The 18,097-nt window shown below is 45.3% G+C and overlaps 11 non-coding genes across 11 annotated transcripts; all 11 read right to left on the bottom strand.

The window, feature by feature from the left end:
- Positions 1 to 1,759: 1,759 nt before the first annotated feature.
- trnai-aau (transfer RNA isoleucine (anticodon AAU)) lies at positions 1,760 to 1,833 on the bottom strand. The gene has a single exon. It is a non-coding gene; the product is annotated as a tRNA-Ile (tRNA).
- Positions 1,834 to 8,973: 7,140 nt separating this feature from the next.
- trnai-aau (transfer RNA isoleucine (anticodon AAU)) lies at positions 8,974 to 9,047 on the bottom strand. Its single transcript has one exon. It is a non-coding gene; the product is annotated as a tRNA-Ile (tRNA).
- A 1,304-nt stretch (positions 9,048 to 10,351) lies between these two features.
- Positions 10,352 to 10,425, bottom strand: trnai-aau (transfer RNA isoleucine (anticodon AAU)). Its single transcript has one exon. It is a non-coding gene; the product is annotated as a tRNA-Ile (tRNA).
- A 978-nt stretch (positions 10,426 to 11,403) lies between these two features.
- Positions 11,404 to 11,477, bottom strand: trnai-aau (transfer RNA isoleucine (anticodon AAU)). The gene has a single exon. It is a non-coding gene; the product is annotated as a tRNA-Ile (tRNA).
- A 677-nt stretch (positions 11,478 to 12,154) lies between these two features.
- On the bottom strand, positions 12,155 to 12,228 carry trnai-aau (transfer RNA isoleucine (anticodon AAU)). Its single transcript has one exon. It is a non-coding gene; the product is annotated as a tRNA-Ile (tRNA).
- A 1,647-nt stretch (positions 12,229 to 13,875) lies between these two features.
- Positions 13,876 to 13,949, bottom strand: trnai-aau (transfer RNA isoleucine (anticodon AAU)). The gene has a single exon. It is a non-coding gene; the product is annotated as a tRNA-Ile (tRNA).
- A 671-nt stretch (positions 13,950 to 14,620) lies between these two features.
- trnai-aau (transfer RNA isoleucine (anticodon AAU)) lies at positions 14,621 to 14,695 on the bottom strand. Its single transcript has one exon. It is a non-coding gene; the product is annotated as a tRNA-Ile (tRNA).
- A 603-nt stretch (positions 14,696 to 15,298) lies between these two features.
- Positions 15,299 to 15,372, bottom strand: trnai-aau (transfer RNA isoleucine (anticodon AAU)). Its single transcript has one exon. It is a non-coding gene; the product is annotated as a tRNA-Ile (tRNA).
- A 501-nt stretch (positions 15,373 to 15,873) lies between these two features.
- On the bottom strand, positions 15,874 to 15,946 carry trnai-aau (transfer RNA isoleucine (anticodon AAU)). The gene has a single exon. It is a non-coding gene; the product is annotated as a tRNA-Ile (tRNA).
- Positions 15,947 to 16,612: 666 nt separating this feature from the next.
- Positions 16,613 to 16,686, bottom strand: trnai-aau (transfer RNA isoleucine (anticodon AAU)). The gene has a single exon. It is a non-coding gene; the product is annotated as a tRNA-Ile (tRNA).
- A 1,321-nt stretch (positions 16,687 to 18,007) lies between these two features.
- Positions 18,008 to 18,079, bottom strand: trnai-aau (transfer RNA isoleucine (anticodon AAU)). The gene has a single exon. It is a non-coding gene; the product is annotated as a tRNA-Ile (tRNA).
- Positions 18,080 to 18,097: the final 18 nt, after the last annotated feature.

The raw sequence follows: 18,097 nt of genomic DNA, 5'->3' as shown, positions 1-18,097 counted from the left end.
CAGGTGTCCACCAAACAACCGCCCCCTCTCACTAACCAACTGGCCACACACACAGACACAGACACACAGACACACAGACACAGACACACAGACACACAGACACACAGACACAGACACAGACACAGACACAGACACAGACACACACACAGACACACACACACACACACACACACACACACACACACACACACACACACGCACACACACACACACACACACACACACACACACACACACACACACACACACACACACACACACACACACACAGACACAAACACACACACACACAGACACACACACACAGACACACACAGACACACACACACACACACACACATGGTGCCGTTGGCAGGAAGCGTAGTGGGAGTGACCTTTATTCTGCCCCTCCATTGGGGGTCTGGACTACTTCCAGGTCGCCGAGGGGTCAAAACTGGTTCTGGGGCCAGGGAGGGACGCAGGTGCTGGAGCACGACACTGGACAGCTGGGTACAATGTAGTAACAGACCGAGAGAGAGAGAGAGAAACCTCCCTCCACATATACACTCAAACTCACAATACACGTCCCCCTTCCATTGAAAACATCAGAATATCTCAGGTCTGATCTGCACCAGTCAACACCAGTCTCTCTCATTCTCTCTCTCTGCCTGCCAGACCCAGGAGGTGGAAACACCAGTCTCTCTCATTCTCTCTCTCTGCCTGCCAGACCCAGGAGGTGGAAACACCAGTCTCTCTCTCTCTGCCTGCCAGACCCAGGAGGTGGAAACACCAGTCTCTCTCTCTCTGCCTGCCAGACCCAGGAGGTGGAAACACCGGGGCCTGGTCCTCCAATACAGAAGAATGTCTGAGGTAAGGTTTTGATTATCACTAAACCTTGTGTGTTAACGGCTGTCCTTTGCCATGAAATTGCACTCTTATAAATGCCAGTTTCCCCTCAACTTTACAGCCTGACAGACACACACACACACACACACACACACACACACACACACACACACACACACACACACACACACACACACACACACACACACACACACACACACACTCTCTACGGCCTGGCGGAATAATCCTGTCCAAAGCACAGAATGTGTTTCAGACAACAGAACACTGTGTTAATAATAGACTCACAGCTTTCGTCCCAAATGGTATCCTATGCCCTATATAGTGAACTACTGTTGACCAGGGCCCAATGCCCTATATAGTGAACTACTGTTGACCAGAGCCCTATTGTGAGTCGGGTGCCATTTGGGACGAACAGACACGGTCTGGCCAGGAGAAAAGCAAAGCAACAAGTTATTTTCAAATATACTGCAGCCAAACTGCACATACCTGAAGAGTAGGATGTGTGTGTGTGTGTGTGTGTGTGTGTGTGTGTGTGTGTGTGTGTGTGTGTGTGTGTGTGTGTGTGTGTGTGTGTGTGTGTGTGTGTGTGTGTGTGTGTGTGTGTGTGTGTGTGTGTGTATGTATGTGTGTAAATAATGAATGAATTAAATGATTGATGGACCCATCTATCTGTTTCTTCACCATTCTGTCTCTCTGTCTCTTAGTCCATGAAGTCCCTGTCCTCCTTCCTTCCTTGTACAATAAAAAACGAATGAAAACTCCTACAATTAAAAAAAACTCCTACATTAAAATGTCCACTCCACAATAACAATCGACAACTCATACTACTAATTTAAAATGCACATTGTAAACCCCAATCAATGGAGTTATGAGACACTGTAGACATAAACAGTAAAGTAGAAACAAAATCTCCTGGCCAGTACGGGTATCGAACCCGCGACCTTCGCGTTATTAGCACGACGCTCTAACCAACTGAGCTAACCGGCCTTAGATCATGCTCAGCCAACTACCATTAGAGGGCAGAGAACGTAAACAAATCCAGCCCAGTTCCCCACAGCCATTTCTGTATATCTTATTTGAACTTTTCTGCTGCTGTTGAGACACGGTTCGATCCCTCCTTGGGCACTACTTGATTGAGTAAATAAAACACTAAACAATCACAATACAGTAACTACGACAACCATCACAATACAGTAACTATGACTAATCAACCACAATACAGTAGCTATGACTAAACAATCAAATTACAGTAACTATGACTAAACAATCACAACACAGTAACTATGACTAAACAATCAAATTACAGTAACTATGACTAAACAATCACAATACAGTAACTATGACTAAACAATCAAATTACAGTAACTATGACTAAACAATCACAATACAGTAACTATGACTAAACAATCAAATTACAGTAACTATGACTAAACAACCACAGTACAGTAGCTATGACTAAACAATCAAATTACAGTAACTATGACTAAACAATCACAACACAGTAACTATGACTAAACAATCAAATTACAGTAACTATGACTAAACAATCACAATACAGTAACTATGACTAAACAATCAAATTACAGTAACTATGACTAAACAATCACAACACAGTAACTATGACTAAACAATCAAATTACAGTAACTATGACTAAACAATCACAACACAGTAACTATGACTAAACAATCAAATTACAGTAACTATGACTAAACAATCACAACACAGTAACTATGACTAAACAATCAAATTACAGTAACTATGACTAAACAATCACAACACAGTAACTATGACTAAACAATCAAATTACAGTAACTATGGACTAAACAATCACAACACAGTAACTATGACTAAACAATCAAATTACAGTAACTATGACTAAACAATCACAATACAGTAACTATGACTAAACAATCAAATTACAGTAACTATGACTAAACAACCACAGTACAGTAGCTATGACTAAACAATCAAATTACAGTAACTATGACTAAACAATCACAACACAGTAACTATGACTAAACAATCAAATTACAGTAACTATGACTAAACAATCACAATACAGTAACTATGACTAAACAATCAAATTACAGTAACTATGACTAAACAATCACAACACAGTAACTATGACTAAACAATCAAATTACAGTAACTATGACTAAACAATCACAACACAGTAACTATGACTAAACAATCAAATTACAGTAACTATGACTAAACAATCACAACACAGTAACTATGACTAAACAATCAAATTACAGTAACTATGACTAAACAATCACAACACAGTAACTATGACTAAACAATCAAATTACAGTAACTATGACTAAACAATCACAACACAGTAACTATGACTAAACAATCAAATTACAGTAACTATGACTAAACAATCACAACACAGTAACTATGACTAAACAATCACAATACAGTAACTATTACTAAATAATCACAATACACTAACTATGACTAAATAATAACAACACAGTAACTATGACTAAATAATAACAACACAGTAACTATGACTATACAAACACAATACAGTAACTACGACTAAACAATCATAATACAGTAACTAAACAATCACAATACAGTAACTATGACTAAACAACCACAATACAGTAACTATGACTAAACAACCACAATACAGTAACTATGACTAAACAATCACAACAATTGGTCACTCTATTATGTATTATTACAGCAGCCTAGTGGTTAGAGAGGCAGGTAGTCTAGTGGTTAGAGAGGCAGGTAGCCTAGTGGTTAGAGAGGCAGGTAGTCTAGTGGTTAGAGAGGCAGGTAGCCTAGTGGTTAGAGAGGCAGGTAGCCTAGTGGTTAGAGAGGCAGGTAGTCTAGTGGTTAGAGAGACAGGTAGCCTAGTGGTTAGAGAGGCAGGTAGCCTAGTGGTTAGAGAGGCAGGTAGCCTAGTGGTTAGAGAGGCAGGTAGCCTAGTGGTTAGAGAGGCAGGTAGCCTAGTGGTTAGAGAGGGAGGTAGCCTAGTGGTTAGAGAGGCAGGTAGCCTAGTGGTTAGAGAGGCAGGTAGTCTAGTGGTTAGAGAGGCAGGTAGCCTAGTGGTTAGAGAGGCAGGTAGCCTAGTGGTTAGAGAGGCAGGTAGTCTAGTGGTTAGAGAGACAGGTAGCCTAGTGGTTAGAGAGGCAGGTAGTCTAGTGGTTAGAGAGACAGGTAGCCTAGTGGTTAGAGAGGCAGGTAGCCTAGTGGTTAGAGAGGCAGGTAGCCTAGTGGTTAGAGAGGCAGGTAGCCTAGTGGTTAGAGAGGCAGGTAGTCTAGTGGTTAGAGAGGCAGGAAGCCTAGTGGTTAGAGAGGCAGGTAGTCTAGTGGTTAGAGAGGCAGGTAGTCTAGTGGTTAGAGAGGCAGGTAGCCTAGTGATTAGAGGGGCAGGCAGCCTAGTGGTTAGAGAGACAGGTAGCCTAGTGGTTAGAGAGGCGGGCAGCCTAGTGGTTAGAGAGACAGTTAGCCTAGTGGTTAGAGAGACAGGTAGCCTAGTGGTTAGAGAGGCGGGCAGCCTAGTGGTTAGAGAGACAGTTAGCCTAGTGGTTAGAGAGACAGGTAGCCTAGTGGTTAGAGAGACAGGTAGTCTAGTGGTTAGAGAGACAGGTAGCCTAGTGGTTAGAGAGACAGGTAGCCTAGTGGTTAGAGGGGCGGGCAGCCTAGTGGTTAGAGAGACAAGTAGCCTAGTGGTTAGAGAGACAGGTAGCCTAGTGGTTAGAGAGACAGGTAGCCTAGTGGTTAGAGAGACAGGTAGCCTAGTGGTTAGAGAGGCAGGTAGTCTAGTGGTTGGAGAGACAGGCAGCCTAGTGGTTAGAGAGGCAGGTAGCCTAGTGGTTAGAGGAGCGGGCAGCCTAGTGGTTAGAGGGGCAGGCAGCCTAGTGGTTAGAGAGACAGGTAGTCTAGTGGTTAGAGAGGCAGGCAGCCTAGTGGTTAGAGGGGCGGGCAGCCTAGTGGTTAGAGGGGCAGGTAGCCTAGTGGTTAGAGGGGAAGGCTGCCTAGTGGTTAGAGGGGAAGGCAGCCTAGTGGTTAGAGGGGCAGGCAGCCTAGTGGTTAGAGGCGCAGGCAGCCTAGTGGTTAGAGGGGCAGGCAGCCTAGTGGTTAGAGGGGAAGGCAGCCTAGTGGTTAGAGGGGCAGGCAGCCTAGTGGTTAGAGGGGCAGGCAGCCTAGTGGTTAGAGGGGAAGGCAGCCTAGTGGTTATAGGGGCAGGCAGCCTAGTGGTTAGAGGGGCAGGCAGCCTAGTGGTTAGAGGGGCAGGCAGCCTAGTGGTTAGAGGGGCAGGCAGCCTAGTGGTTAGAGGGGCGGGCAGCCTAGTGGTTAGAGAGACAGGCAGCCTAGTGGTTAGAGGGGCAGGTAGCCTAGTGGTTAGAGAGGCGGGTAGCCTAGTGGTTAGAGAGGCAGGCAGCCTAGTGGTTGGAGGGGCAGGTAGCCTAGTGGTTAGAGGGGCAGGTAGCCTAGTGGTTAGAGTTAGTGGTTAGAGGGGCAGGCAGCCTAGTGGTTGGAGGGGCAGGTAGCCTAGAGGTTAGAGTTGCAGGTAGCCTAGTGGTTAGAGGGGCAGGAAGCCTAGTGGTTAGAGGGGCGGGCAGCCTAGTGGTTAGAGGGGCAGGCAGCCTAGTGGTTAGAGAGACAGGTAGCCTAGTGGTTAGAGAGGCAGGTAGTCTAGTGGTTAGAGAGGCAGGTTGCCTAGTGGTTAGAGACACAGGTAGCCTAGTGGTTAGAGACACAGGTAGCCTAGTGGTTAGAGTTAGTGGTTAGAGAGGCAGGTAGCCTAGTGGTTAGAGGGGCAGGTAGCCTAGTGGTTAGAGGGGCAGGCAGCCTAGTGGTTAGAGAGACAGGCAGCCTAGTGGTTAGAGAGGCAGGTAGCCTAGTGGTTAGAGGGCCAGGTAGCCTAGTGGTTAGAGAGGCAGGTAGCCTAGTGGTTAGAGGGGCAGGTAGCCTAGTGGTTAGAGGGGCAGGTAGCCTAGTGGTTAGAGGGGCAGGTAGCCTAGTGGTTAGAGGGGCAGGTAGCCTAGAGGTTAGAGTTGCAGGTAGCCTAGTGGTTAGAGGGGCAGGAAGCCTAGTGGTTAGAGGGGCGGGCAGCCTAGTGGTTAGAGGGGCAGGCAGCCTAGTGGTTAGAGAGACAGGTAGCCTAGTGGTTAGAGAGGCAGGTAGTCTAGTGGTTAGAGAGGCAGGTTGCCTAGTGGTTAGAGACACAGGTAGCCTAGTGGTTAGAGACACAGGTAGCCTAGTGGTTAGAGTTAGTGGTTAGAGAGGCAGGTAGCCTAGTGGTTAGAGGGGCAGGTAGCCTAGTGGTTAGAGGGGCAGGCAGCCTAGTGGTTAGAGAGACAGGCAGCCTAGTGGTTAGAGAGGCAGGTAGCCTAGTGGTTAGAGGGCCAGGTAGCCTAGTGGTTAGAGAGGCAGGTAGCCTAGTGGTTAGAGGGGCAGGTAGCCTAGTGGTTAGAGGGGCAGGTAGCCTAGTGGTTAGAGGGGCAGGTAGCCTAGTGGTTAGAGGGGCAGGTAGCCTAGTGGTTGGAGGGGCAGGTAGCCTAGTGGTTAGAGGGGCAGGTAGCCTAGTGGTTAGAGTTAGTGGTTAGAGGGGCAGGTAGCCTAGTGGTTAGAGGGGCAGGTAGCCTAGTGGTTAGAGTGGCAGGTAGCCTAGTGGTTAGAGGGGCGGGTAGCCTAGTGGTTGGAGGGTATTTTCCTTCAAGAAAATGGAGGATATGTAAAATAAACAAATTATTAAAATGTATTTACATTGGGTCTAATGTGTGAGTCATGTTTATTGTTTGCGTGTGTGTGAATCATGTTTATTGTGTGGGAGAGCGAGAGAGAATGTGTACGTATGTAGTATTTCATGTTTTCCTTGTCAGCCCCCATCTCACCTAACCGTGCCCTCTCCTCCACCTGTGAGTAAACACAACTGCACATGTCCACTGTGGGAAATGGATAACATCTGTAGGCCTAAATATCTCCAATCATAAAATAACAAGGAGCATATATATCTAATAAACAACAAATAACAATATATTGATATATTTACATACTAATGTGTGTGTGTGTGTGGTTTACGTCTTCTTGTTAGCCACCCATCTCCACTTTTCTGCGGCATAAATATCTGAGCCTGGAGCTCCCTCCAGGTCATCTCCCTCCAGGTCATCTCCCTCCAGGTCATCTCCCTCCAGGTCATCTCCCTCCAGGTCATCTCCCTCCAGGTCATCTCCCCTCCAGGTCATCTCTCTCCAGGTCATCTCCCCTCCAGGTCATCTCCCCTCCAGGTCATCTCCCTCCAGGTCATCTCCCTCCAGGTCATCCCCCTCCAGGTCATCTCCCTCCAGGTCATCTCCCTCCAGGTCAGCTCCCTCCAGGTCATCTCCCCTCCAGGTCATCTCCCTCCAGGTCATCTCCCTCCAGGTCATCTCTCTCTCCATTCTTTGGCCTTGATTGCCTGATGATTCACCCTGAAATGCACATACGTTCCTTGTGGAGAACAAACGTTTAGTTTGGCCTGAGCGATGTGGACGGGGAGCCAGGGAATGGCCTTGGTACATAAAAACTTTTGCAAGACAAACATATTTGCCTGCTACTCCTGGGAACTCTGTACATCAGTGAGGGCTGTTGGGGCTCTGTACATTAGTGAGGGCTGTTGGGGACCTGTACATTAGTGAGGGCTGTTGGGGACCTGTACATTAGTGAGGGCTGTTGGGGACCTGTATATTAGTGAGGGCTGTTGGAACCCTGTACATTAGTGAGGGCTGTTGGGGACCTGTACATTAGTGAGGGCTGTTGGGAACCCTGTACATCAGTGAGGGCTGTTGGGGACCTGTACATCAGTGAGGGCTGTTGGGGACCTGTATATTAGTGAGGGCTGTTGGAACCCTGTACATTAGTGAGGGCTGTTGGGGACCTGTACATTAGTGAGGGCTGTTGGAACCCTGTTCATCAGTGAGGGCTGTTGGGGCTCTGTACATTAGTGAGGGCTGTTGGGGCTCTGTACATTAGTGATGGCTGTTGGGGCTCTGTACATTAGTGAGGGCTGTTGGGAACCCTGTACATCAGTCAGGGCTGTTGGGGCTCTGTACATCAGTGAGGGCTGTTGGGGCTCTGTACATCAGTGAGGGCTGTTGGGGCTCTGTACATTAGTGAGGGCTGTTGGGGCTCTGTACATTAGTGAGGGCTGTTGGGAACCTGTACATCAGTGAGGGCTGTTGGGGACCTGTACATCAGTGAGGGCTGTTGGGGCTCTGTACATTAGTGAGGGCTGTTGGGGCCCTGTACATCAGTGAGGGCTGTTGGGGCTCTGTACATCAGTGAGGGCTGTTGGGGCCCTATTTCAACTCCAGATGACATAACCTAGCTCGCAGAGACAGCATGTTAACTATGAAAGTATCGATCCAGCAACAATGTCGAGGTCAAAAACGAAAGGAACTATGTTAAACCAAGCTGACTTCGTAAGATAAGTCAACTTGGACTGAAATAATGAACAGGCTGAACATACATTTCTGTGACTGTCTAGGTAACTTTAGCTTGTCATTCCTGTTTACAGAGTGTTAGTCCCCACGAGAGCAAATGCTATTTCTATGGGGTTTAGGGTTCAAGTTAGAATTAGGTTTAGGGTTAGGTTTTGGTTTAGGGTTAAGGTTAGGTTTTGGTTTCGGGTTAAGGTTATGTTTTTGGTTAGGGTTAAGGTTAAGGTTAGAGTAAGGTTAAAAGAGAACAGGTTAGGTTTAGTGGTTATGCAAAATAGGATTTTAAATGGGATTGAATTGTGTGTTCCCACAAGGTTAGCTGTACAAGACTGTGTGTGTGTGTGTGTGTGTGTGTGTGTGTGTGTGTGTGTGTGTGTGTGTGTGTGTGTGTGTGTGTAAATAATGAATGAATCAAATGATTGATGGACCCGTCTATCTGTTTCTTCACCATTCTGTCTCTCTGTCTCTTAGTCCATGAAGTCCCTGACCTCCTTCCTTCCTTGTATAATAAAAGACCAATGAAAACTCCTATAATTAAAAAAAAAACTCCTACAATAAAATGTCACTCCACAATAACAATCGAATCATTCCACTAATTTAAAATGCATATGGTAGAACCCAATCAATAGAGTTATGAGACACTGTAGACATTCATAGTAAAAAATAAAAATAAAATTCTGCTGGCCAGTACAGGTATCGAACCCGCGACCTTCGCGTTATTAGCACGACGCTCTAACCAACTGAGCTATCCGGCCTTTAGATAACGTTCACTCTACGGAACAGGGATACACCCATATATGGGTCTGGAAGTGGTCGCTCATCTACAATGTCTACGTTCTACCATTAGAGGGCAGAAAAGGTCAACAAATCCAGCCCAGTTCCAAGGACTCCCTTCTACACTGTCAATGATCAACACTATGGCTGTATCTCTTTCTCTGTAGTTCCCTTCTACACTGTCAATGATCAACACTATGGCTGTATCTCTTTCTCTGTAGTTCCCTTCTACACTGTCAATGATCAACACTATGGCTGTATCTCTTTCTCTGTAGTTGTAGTTGACTGTCAGTCCTGTACATCTGAACCTGAATACATACTGTGTTGTAAACACCCCTCTCCATAGTCCAATTTCGGATTCTCATGATAATAACAACACTTCATAGTGATCATTGATTTAACAGAATAAATGACTGTGACCTGTCAGTGAATGAAATATAATGAAGCATTTCACACCCTCACTCTGTGACCAAGGAGTCTCCTCTCCTCACATAGACCCCCTACAGAGGAAAGAACAGGCGAGGGGAAGGAAAAGGAGAGAGAGACAGACAGACTTTTTCGTCTTTCTTTAAATGAGCCAACCTCATTGTACGTTAACCATTTGCAACACAGCATATATACATCATGACATTTGAAATGTCTTTATTATTTTTTGGAACTTCTGTGAGTGTGATGTTGACTGTTAATTTGTATTGTTTATTTCACTTTTGTATATTATCTATAGTATATAGATATATATATTGTCTACCTCACTTGCATAACATATGTTTACCATGCCAATAAAGCCCTTAAATGAATTGAAATTGAATTGAGAGAGAGAAAGAGAGAGAGAGAGAGAGAGAGAGAGAAAGAAACAGTGAAAGACAGAAAGAGAGAGTAAGGAGTGGAGAAAGAGAGTAAGGAGTGGAGAAAGAGAGAAAGAGAGAATAAGGAGTGGAGAAAGACAGAAAGAGAGAGTAAGGAGTGGAGAAAGAGAGAGTAAGGAGAGAAGAAAGACAGAAAGAGGGAGTAAAGAGTGGAGAAAGACAGAAAGAGAGTAAGGAGTGGAGAAAGAGAGAGTAAGGAGAGGAGAAAGACAGAAAGAGAGAATAAGGAGTGGAGAAAGACAGAAAGAGAGAGTAAGGAGTGGAGAAAGAGAGAGTAAGGAGTGGAGAAAGACAGAAAGAGAGAGTAAGGAGTGGAGAAAGACAGAAAGAGAGAGTAAGGAGTGGAGAAAGACAGAAAGAGAGAGTAAGGAGTGGAGAAAGACAGAAAGAGAGAGTAGTAAAGTAAAAACAAAATCTCCTGGCCAGTACGGGTATCGAACACGCGACCTTCGCATTATTAGCACGACGCTCTAACCAACTGAGCTAACCGGCCTTAGGTAATGCTCATTCTACGGATAAAGGTGGAAATAACTACACCGTACTAAATAAGAGCGGAGAAAGAGAGAGTAAGGAGTGGAGAAAGACAGAAAGAGAGAGTAAGGAGTGGAGAAAGACAGAAAGAGGGAGTAAGGAGTGGAGAAAGACAGAAAGAGGGAGTAAGGAGTGGAGAAAGACAGAAAGCGAGAGTAAGGAGTGGAGAAAGACAGAAAGAGAGAGTAAGGAGTGGAGAAAGAGAGAGAAAAGAGTGGAGAAAGACAGAGAGAGAGAGTAAGGAGTGGAGAAAGAGAGAGTAAGGAGTGGAGAAAGAGAGAGTAAGGAGTGGAGAAAGACAGAAGAGAGAGTAAGGAGTGGAGAAAGAGAGAGTAAGGAGTGGAGAAAGACAGAAAGGGAGAGTAAGGAGTGGAGAAAGAGAGAGTAAGGAGTGGAGAAAGACAGAAAGAGAGAGTAAGGAGTGGAGAAAGACAGAAAGAGAGAGTAAGGAGTGGAGAAAGACAGAAAGAGGGAGTAAGGAGTGGAGAAAGACAGAAAGAGAGAGTAAGGAGTGGAGAAAGAGAGAGTAAGGAGTGGAGAAAGACAGAAAGGGAGAGTAAGGAGTGGAGAAAGAGAGAGTAAGGAGTGGAGAAAGAGAGAGTAAGGAGTGGGAGAAAGACAGAAAGGGAGAGTAAGGAGTGGAGAAAGAGAGAGTAAGGAGTGGAGAAAGACAGAAAGAGAGAGTAAGGAGTGGAGAAAGACAGAAAGAGAGAGTAAGGAGTGGAGAAAGACAGAAAGAGGGAGTAAGTAGTGGAGAAAGACAGAAAGAGAGAGTAAGGAGTGGAGAAAGACAGAAAGAGAGAGTAAGGAGTGGAGAAAGACAGAAAGAGAGAGTAAGGAGTGGAGAAAGACAGAAAGAGAGAGTAAGGAGTGGAGAAAGAGACAGTAAGGAGTGGAGAAAGACAGAAAGAGAGAGTAGTAAAGTAAAAACAAAATCTCCTGGCCAGTACGGGTATCGAACCCGCGACCTTCGCGTTATTAGCACGACGCTCTAACCAACTGAGCTAACCGGCCTTAGATAATGCTCATTCTACGGATAAAGGTGGAAATAACTACACCGTACTAAATAAGAGCGGAGAAAGAGAGAGTAAGGAGTGGAGAAAGAGAGAGTAAGGAGTGGAGAAAGAGAGAGAGTAAGGAGTGTAGAAAGACAGAAAGAGAGAGTAAGGAGTGGAGAAAGAGAGAGTAAGGAGTGGAGAAAGAGAGAGTAAGGAGTGGAGAAAGACAGAAAGGGAGAGTAAGGAGAGGAGAAAGAGAGAGTAAGGAGTGGAGAAAGAGAGAGTAAGGAGTGGAGAAAACAGAAAGGGAGAGTAAGGAGTGGAGAAAGAGAGAGTAAGGAGTGGAGAAAGAGAGTAAGGAGTGGAGAAAGACAGAAAGGGAGAGTAAGGAGTGAGAAAGAGAGAGTAAGGAGTGGAGAAAGACAGAAAGAGAGAGTAAGGAGTGGAGAAAGACAGAAAGAGGGAGTAAGTAGTGGAGAAAGACAGAAAGAGAGAGTAAGGAGTGGAGAAAGACAGAAAGAGAGAGTAAGGAGTGGAGAAAGACAGAAAGAGGGAGTAAGGAGTGGAGAAAGACAGAAAGAGAGAGTAAGGAGTGGAGAAAGACAGAAAGAGAGAGTAAGGAGTGGAGAAAGAGGAGAGTAAGGAGTGGAGAAAGACAGAAAGAGAGAGTAGTAAAGTAAAAACAAAATCTCCTGGCCAGTACGGGTATCGAACCCGCGACCTTCGCGTTATTAGCACGACGCTCTAACCAACTGAGCTAACCGGCCTTAGATAATGCTCATTCTACGGATAAAGGTGGAAATACTACACCGTACTAAATAAGAGCGGAGAAAGAGAGAGTAAGGGGTGGAGAAAGAGAGAGTAAGGAGTGGAGAAAGAGAGAGAGTAAGGAGTGTAGAAAGACAGAAAGAGAGAGTAAGGAGTGGAGAAGAGAGAGTAAGGAGTGGAGAAAGAGAGAGTAAGGAGTGTTGAAAGACAGAAAGGGAGAGTAAGGAGAGGAGAAAGAGAGAGTAAGGAGTGGAGAAAGAGAGAGTAAGGAGTGGAGAAAGACAGAAAGGGAGAGTAAGGAGTGGAGAAAGAGAGAGTAAGGAGTGGAGAAAGAGAGAGTAAGGAGTGGAGAAAGACAGAAAGGGAGAGTAAGGATGGAGAAAGAGAGAGTAAGGAGTGGAGAAAGACAGAAAGAGAGAGTAAGGAGTGGAGAAGACAGAAAGAGAGAGTAAGAGATGGAGAAAGACAGAAAGAGGGAGTAAGTAGTGGAGAAAGAACAGAAAGAGAGAGTAAGGAGTGGAGAAAGACAGAAAGAGAGAGTAGGAGTGGGAGAAAGACAGAAAGAGGAGAGTAGTAAGTAAAACAAAATCTCCTGGCCAGTACGGGTATCGGAACACGCGACCTTCGCAATTATTAGCACGACGCTCTAACCACTGAGCTAACCGGCCTTAGGTAATGCTCATTCTACGGATAAAGGTGGAAATAACTACCACCGTACTAAATAAGAGCGAGAAAGAGAGAGTAAGGAGTGGAGAAAGACAGAAGAGAGGAGTAAGGAGTGGAGAAAGACAGAAAGAGGGAGTAAGGAGTGGGAGAAAGACCAGAAAGAGGGAGTAAGGGAGTGGAGAAAGACAGAAAGCCGAGAGTAAGGAGTGGAGAAAGACAGAAAGAGAGAGTAAGGATGGAGAAAGAGAGAGAAAAGAGTGGAGAAAGACAGAGAGAGAGTAGGAGTGGAGAAAGAGAGAGTAAGGAGTGTGAGAAAGAGAAGGTAAGGAGTGGAGAAAGACAGAAGAGAGAGTAAGGAGTGGAGAAAGAGATGAGTAAGGAGTGGAGAAGACAGAAGGGAGAGTAAGGAGTGGAGAAAGAGAGAGTAAGAGTGGAGAAAGACAGAAAGAGAGAGTAAGGAGTGGAGAAAGACAGAAAAGAGAGAGTAAAGGAGTGGAGGAAAGACAGAAAGAGGAGTAAGGAGTGGAGGAAAGACAGAAAGAGAGAGTAAGGAGGTGGAGAAAGAGAGAGTAAGGAGTGGAGAAAGACAGAAAGGGAGAGTAAGGAGTGGAGAAAGAGAGAGTAAGGAGTGGAGAAAGAGAGAGTAAGGAGTGGAGAAAGACAGAAAGGGAGAGTAAGGAGTGGAGAAAGAGAGAGTAAGGAGTGGAGAAAGACAGGAAAGAGAGAGTAAGGAGTGGAGAAAGACAGAAAGAGAGAGTAAGGAGTGGAGAAAGACAGAAAGAGGGAGTAAGTAGTGGAGAAAGACAGAAAGAGAGAGTAAGGAGTGGAGAAAGACAGAAAGAGAGAGTAAGGAGTGGAGAAAGACAGAAAGAGAGAGTAAGGAGTGGAGAAAGACAGAAAGAGAGAGTAAGGAGTGGAGAAAGAGAGTAAGGAGTGGAGAAAGACAGAAAGAGAGAGTAGTAAAGTAAAAACAAATCTCCTGGCCAGTACGGGTATCGAACCCGCGACCTTCGCGTTATTAGCACGACGCTCTAACCAACTGAGCTAACCGGCCTTAGATAATGCTCATTCTACGGATAAAGGTGGAAATAACTACACCGTACTAAATAAGAGCGGAGAAAGAGAGAGTAAGGAGTGGAGAAAGAGAGAGTAAGGAGTGGAGAAAGAGAGAGAGTAAGGAGTGTAGAAAGACAGAAAGAGAGAGTAAGGAGTGGAGAAAGAGAGAGTAAGGAGTGGAGAAAGAGAGAGTAAGGAGTGGAGAAAGACAGAAAGGGAGAGTAAGGAGAGGAGAAAGAGAGAGTAAGGAGTGGAGAAAGAGAGAGTAAGGAGTGGAGAAAGACAGAAAGGGAGAGTAAGGAGTGGAGAAAGAGAGAGTAAGGAGTGGAGAAAGAGAGTAAGGAGTGGAGAAAGACAGAAAGGGAGAGTAAGGAGTGGAGAAAGAGAGAGTAAGGAGTGGAGAAAGACAGAAAGAGAGAGTAAGGAGTGGAGAAAGACAGAAAGAGGGAGTAAGTAGTGGAGAAAACAGAAAGAGAGAGTAAGGAGTGGAGAAAGACAAAGAGAGAGTAAGGAGTGGAGAAAGACAGAAAGAGGAGTAAGGAGTGGAGAAAGACAGAAGAGAGAGTAAGGAGTGGAGAAAGACAGAAAGAGAGAGTAAGGAGTGGAGAAAGAGAGAGTAAGGAGTGGAGAAGACAGAAAGAGAGAGTAGTAAAGTAAAACAAAATCTCCTGGCCAGTTACGGGTATCGAACCCGCGACCTTCGCGTTATTAGCACGACGCTCTAACCAACTGAGCTAACCGGCCTTAGATAATGCTCATTCTACGGATAAAGGTGGAAATAAACTACACCGTACTAAATAAGAGCGGAGAAAGAGAGAGTAAGGGTGGAGAAAGAGAGAGTACAGGAGTGGAGAAAGAGAGAGAGTAGAGGAGTGTAGAAAGACAGAAAGAGAGAGTAAGGAGTGGAGAAAGAGAGAGTAAGGAGTGGAGAAAGAGAGAGTAAGGAGTGTGAAAGACAGAAAGGGAGAGTAAGGAGAGGAGAAAGAGAGAGTAGGCAGTGGAGAAAGAGAGAGTAAGGAGTGGAGAAAGAACAGAAAGGGAGAGTAGGAGTGGAGAAAGAGAGAGTAAGGAGTGGAGAAAGAGAGAGTAAGGGAGTGGAGGAAAGACAGAAGGGCGAGGAGTAAGGGGTGGGAGGAAAGGAGAGAGTAAGGAGTGGAGAAAGACAGAAAGAGAGAGTAAGGAGTGGAGAAAGACAGAAGAGAGAGTAAGGAGTGGAGAAAGACAGAAAGGGAGTAAGTAGTGGAGAAAAGACAAGAAAGAGAGAGTAAGGATGGAGAAGACAGAAAGAGAGAGTAAGGAGTGGAGAAAGACAGAAAGAGAGAGTAGTAAAGTAAAAACAAAATCTCCTGGCCAGTACGGGTATCGAACACGCGACCTTCGCGTTATTAGCACGACGCTCTAACCAACTGAGCTAACCGGCCTTAGGTAATGCTCATTCTACGGATAAAGGTGGAAATAACTACACCGTACTAAATAAGAGCGGAGAAAGAGAGAGTAAGGAGTGGAGAAAGACAGAAAGAGAGAGTAAGGAGTGGAGAAAGACAGAAAGAGGAGTAAGGAGTGGAGAAAGACAGAAAAGGGAGTAAGGAGTGGAGAAAGACAGAAAGCGAGAGTAAGGAGTGGAGAAAGACAGAAAGAGAGAGTAGGAGTGGAGAAAGAGAGAGAAAGAGTGGAGAAAGACAGAGAGAGAGTAAGGAGTGGAGAAGAGAGAGTAAGGAGTGGAGAAAGAGAGAGTAAGGAGTGGAGAAAGACAGAAAGAGAGATAAGGAGTGGAGAAAGAAGAGAGAGAAGGAGTGGAGAAAGACAGAAAGGAGAGTAAGGAGAGGAGAAAAAGAGAGTAAGGAGTGGAGAAAGACAGAAAGAGAGAGTAAGGAGTGGAGAAAGACAGAAAGAGAGAGTAGTAAAGTAAAAACAAAATCTCCTGGCCAGTACGGGTATCGAACCCGCGACCTTCGCGTTATTAGCACGACGCTCTAACCAACTGAGCTAACCGCCTTAGATAATGCTCATTCTACGGATAAAGGGGAAATAACTACACCGTACTAAATAAGAGCGGAGAAGAGTAAGGAGTGGAGAAAGAGAGAGTAAGGAGTGGAGAAGAGAGAGAGTAAGGAGTGTAGAAAGACAGAAAGAGAGAGTAAGGAGTGGAGAAAGAGAGAGTAAGGAGTGGAGAAAGAGAGAGTAAGGAGTGGAGAAAGACAGAAAGGAGAGTAAGGAGAGGAGAAAGAGAGAGTAGGAGTGGAGAAAGAGAGTAGGAGTGGAGAAAGACAGAAAGGGAGAGTAAGGAGTGGAGAAAGAGAGAGTAAGGAGTGGAGAAAGACAGAAAGGGAGAGTAAGGAGTGGAGAAAGAGAGAGTAAGGAGTGGAGAAAGACAGAAAGAGAGAGTAAGGAGTGAGAAAGACAGAAAGAGAGAGTAAGGAGTGGAGAAAGACAGAAAGAGGGAGTAAGTAGTGGAGAAAGACAGAAAGAGAGTAAGGAGTGGAGAAAGACAGAAAGAGAGAGTAAGGAGTGGAAAGACAGAAAGAGGGAGTAAGGTGGAGAAGACAGAAAGAGAGAGTAAGGAGTGGAGAAAGACAGAAAGAAGAGTAAGGAGTGGAGAAGAGAGAGTAAGGAGTGGAGAAAGACAGAAAGAGAGAGTAGTAAAGTAAAAACAAAATCTCCTGGCCAGTACGGGTATCGAACCCGCGACCTTCGCGTTATTAGCACGACGCTCTAACCAACTGAGCTAACCAGCCTTAGATAATGCTCATTCTACGGATAAAGGTGGAAATAACTACACCGTACTAAATAAGAGCGGAGAAAGAGAGAGTAAGGAGTGGATAAAGAGAGAGTAAGGAGTGGAGAAAGAGAGAGAGTAAGGAGTGTAGAAAGACAGAAAGAGAGTAAGGAGTGGAGAAAGAGAGAGTAAGGTGGAGAAAGAGAGAGTAAGGAGTGGAGAAAGACAGAAAGGAGAGTAAGGAGAGGAGAAAGAGAGAGTAAGGATTGGAGAAAGAGAGAGTAAGGAGTGGAGAAAGACAGAAAGGAGAGTAAGGAGTGGAGAAAGAGAGAGTAAGGAGTGGAGAAAGAGAGAGTAATGAGTGGAGAAAGACAGAAAGGGAGAGTAAGGAGTGGAGAAAGAGAGAGTAAGGAGTGGAGAAAGAGAGAGTAGGGAGTGGAGAAAGAGAGAATAAGGAGTGGAGAAAGAGAGAGAGTAAGGAGTGGAGAAAGACAGAAAGAGAGAGTAAGGAGAGGAGAAAGAGAGAGTAAAGAGTGGAGAAAGACAGAGAGAGAGAGCAAGGAGTGGGAGAAAGACAGAAGAGAGAGTAAGGAGTGTAGAAAGATGAGTAAGGAGTGGAGAAAGACAGAAAGAGATAGAAGTAGTGGAGAAAACAAAAGAGAGAGTAAGGAGTGGAGAAAGACAGAAAGAGAGAGTAAGGAGTGAGAAAGACAGAAGAGGGAGTAAGGATGTGGAGAAAGACAGAAAGAGGGAGTAAAGAGTTTAGAAAGACAGAAAGCGAGAGTAAGGAGTGGAGAAAGACAGAAAGAGAGAGTAAGGAGTGGAGAAAGAGAGAGAAAAGAGTGGAGAAAGACGAGAGAGATGAGTAAGGAGTGGAGAAAGAGAGAGTAAGGAGTGGAGAAAGACAGAAAGAGAGAGTAAGGAGTGGAGAAAGACAGAAGAGAGAGTAAGTAGTGGAGAAAAAAGACAGAAGAGAGAGTAAGGAGTGGAGAAAGACAGAAAGGGGGAGTAAGGAGTGGAGAAAGACAGAAAGAGAGAGTAAGGAGTGGAGAAAGACAGAAAGAGAGAGTAAGGAGTGGAGAAAGAGAGAGTAAGGAGTGGAGAAAGACAGAAAGAGAGAGTAAGGGTGGAGAAAGACAGAAAGAGAGAGTAAGGAGTGGAGAAAGAGAGAGTAAGGAGTGGAGAAAGAGAGAGTAGGGAGTGGAGAAAGAGAGAGTAAGGAGTGGAGAAAGAGTAAGGAGTGGAGAAAGACAGAAAGAGAGAGTAAGGAGTGGAGAAAGAGAGAGTAAGGAGTGGAGAAAGACAGAAAGAGAGAGTAGTAAAGTAAAACAAAATCTCCCTGGCCAGTACGGGAATCGAACCCGCGCCTCGCGTTATTAGCACGACGCTCTAACCAACTGAGCTAACCGGCCTTAGATAATGCTCATTCT

The sequence above is a fragment of the Oncorhynchus kisutch genome, unplaced genomic scaffold (assembly GCF_002021735.2).
Source record: "Oncorhynchus kisutch isolate 150728-3 unplaced genomic scaffold, Okis_V2 scaffold2496, whole genome shotgun sequence".
Taxonomy (NCBI): domain Eukaryota; kingdom Metazoa; phylum Chordata; class Actinopteri; order Salmoniformes; family Salmonidae; genus Oncorhynchus; species Oncorhynchus kisutch.
The sequence above is the reverse complement of the archived record's forward strand: the minus strand, read 5'-3'. Positions and strand labels throughout refer to the sequence as shown.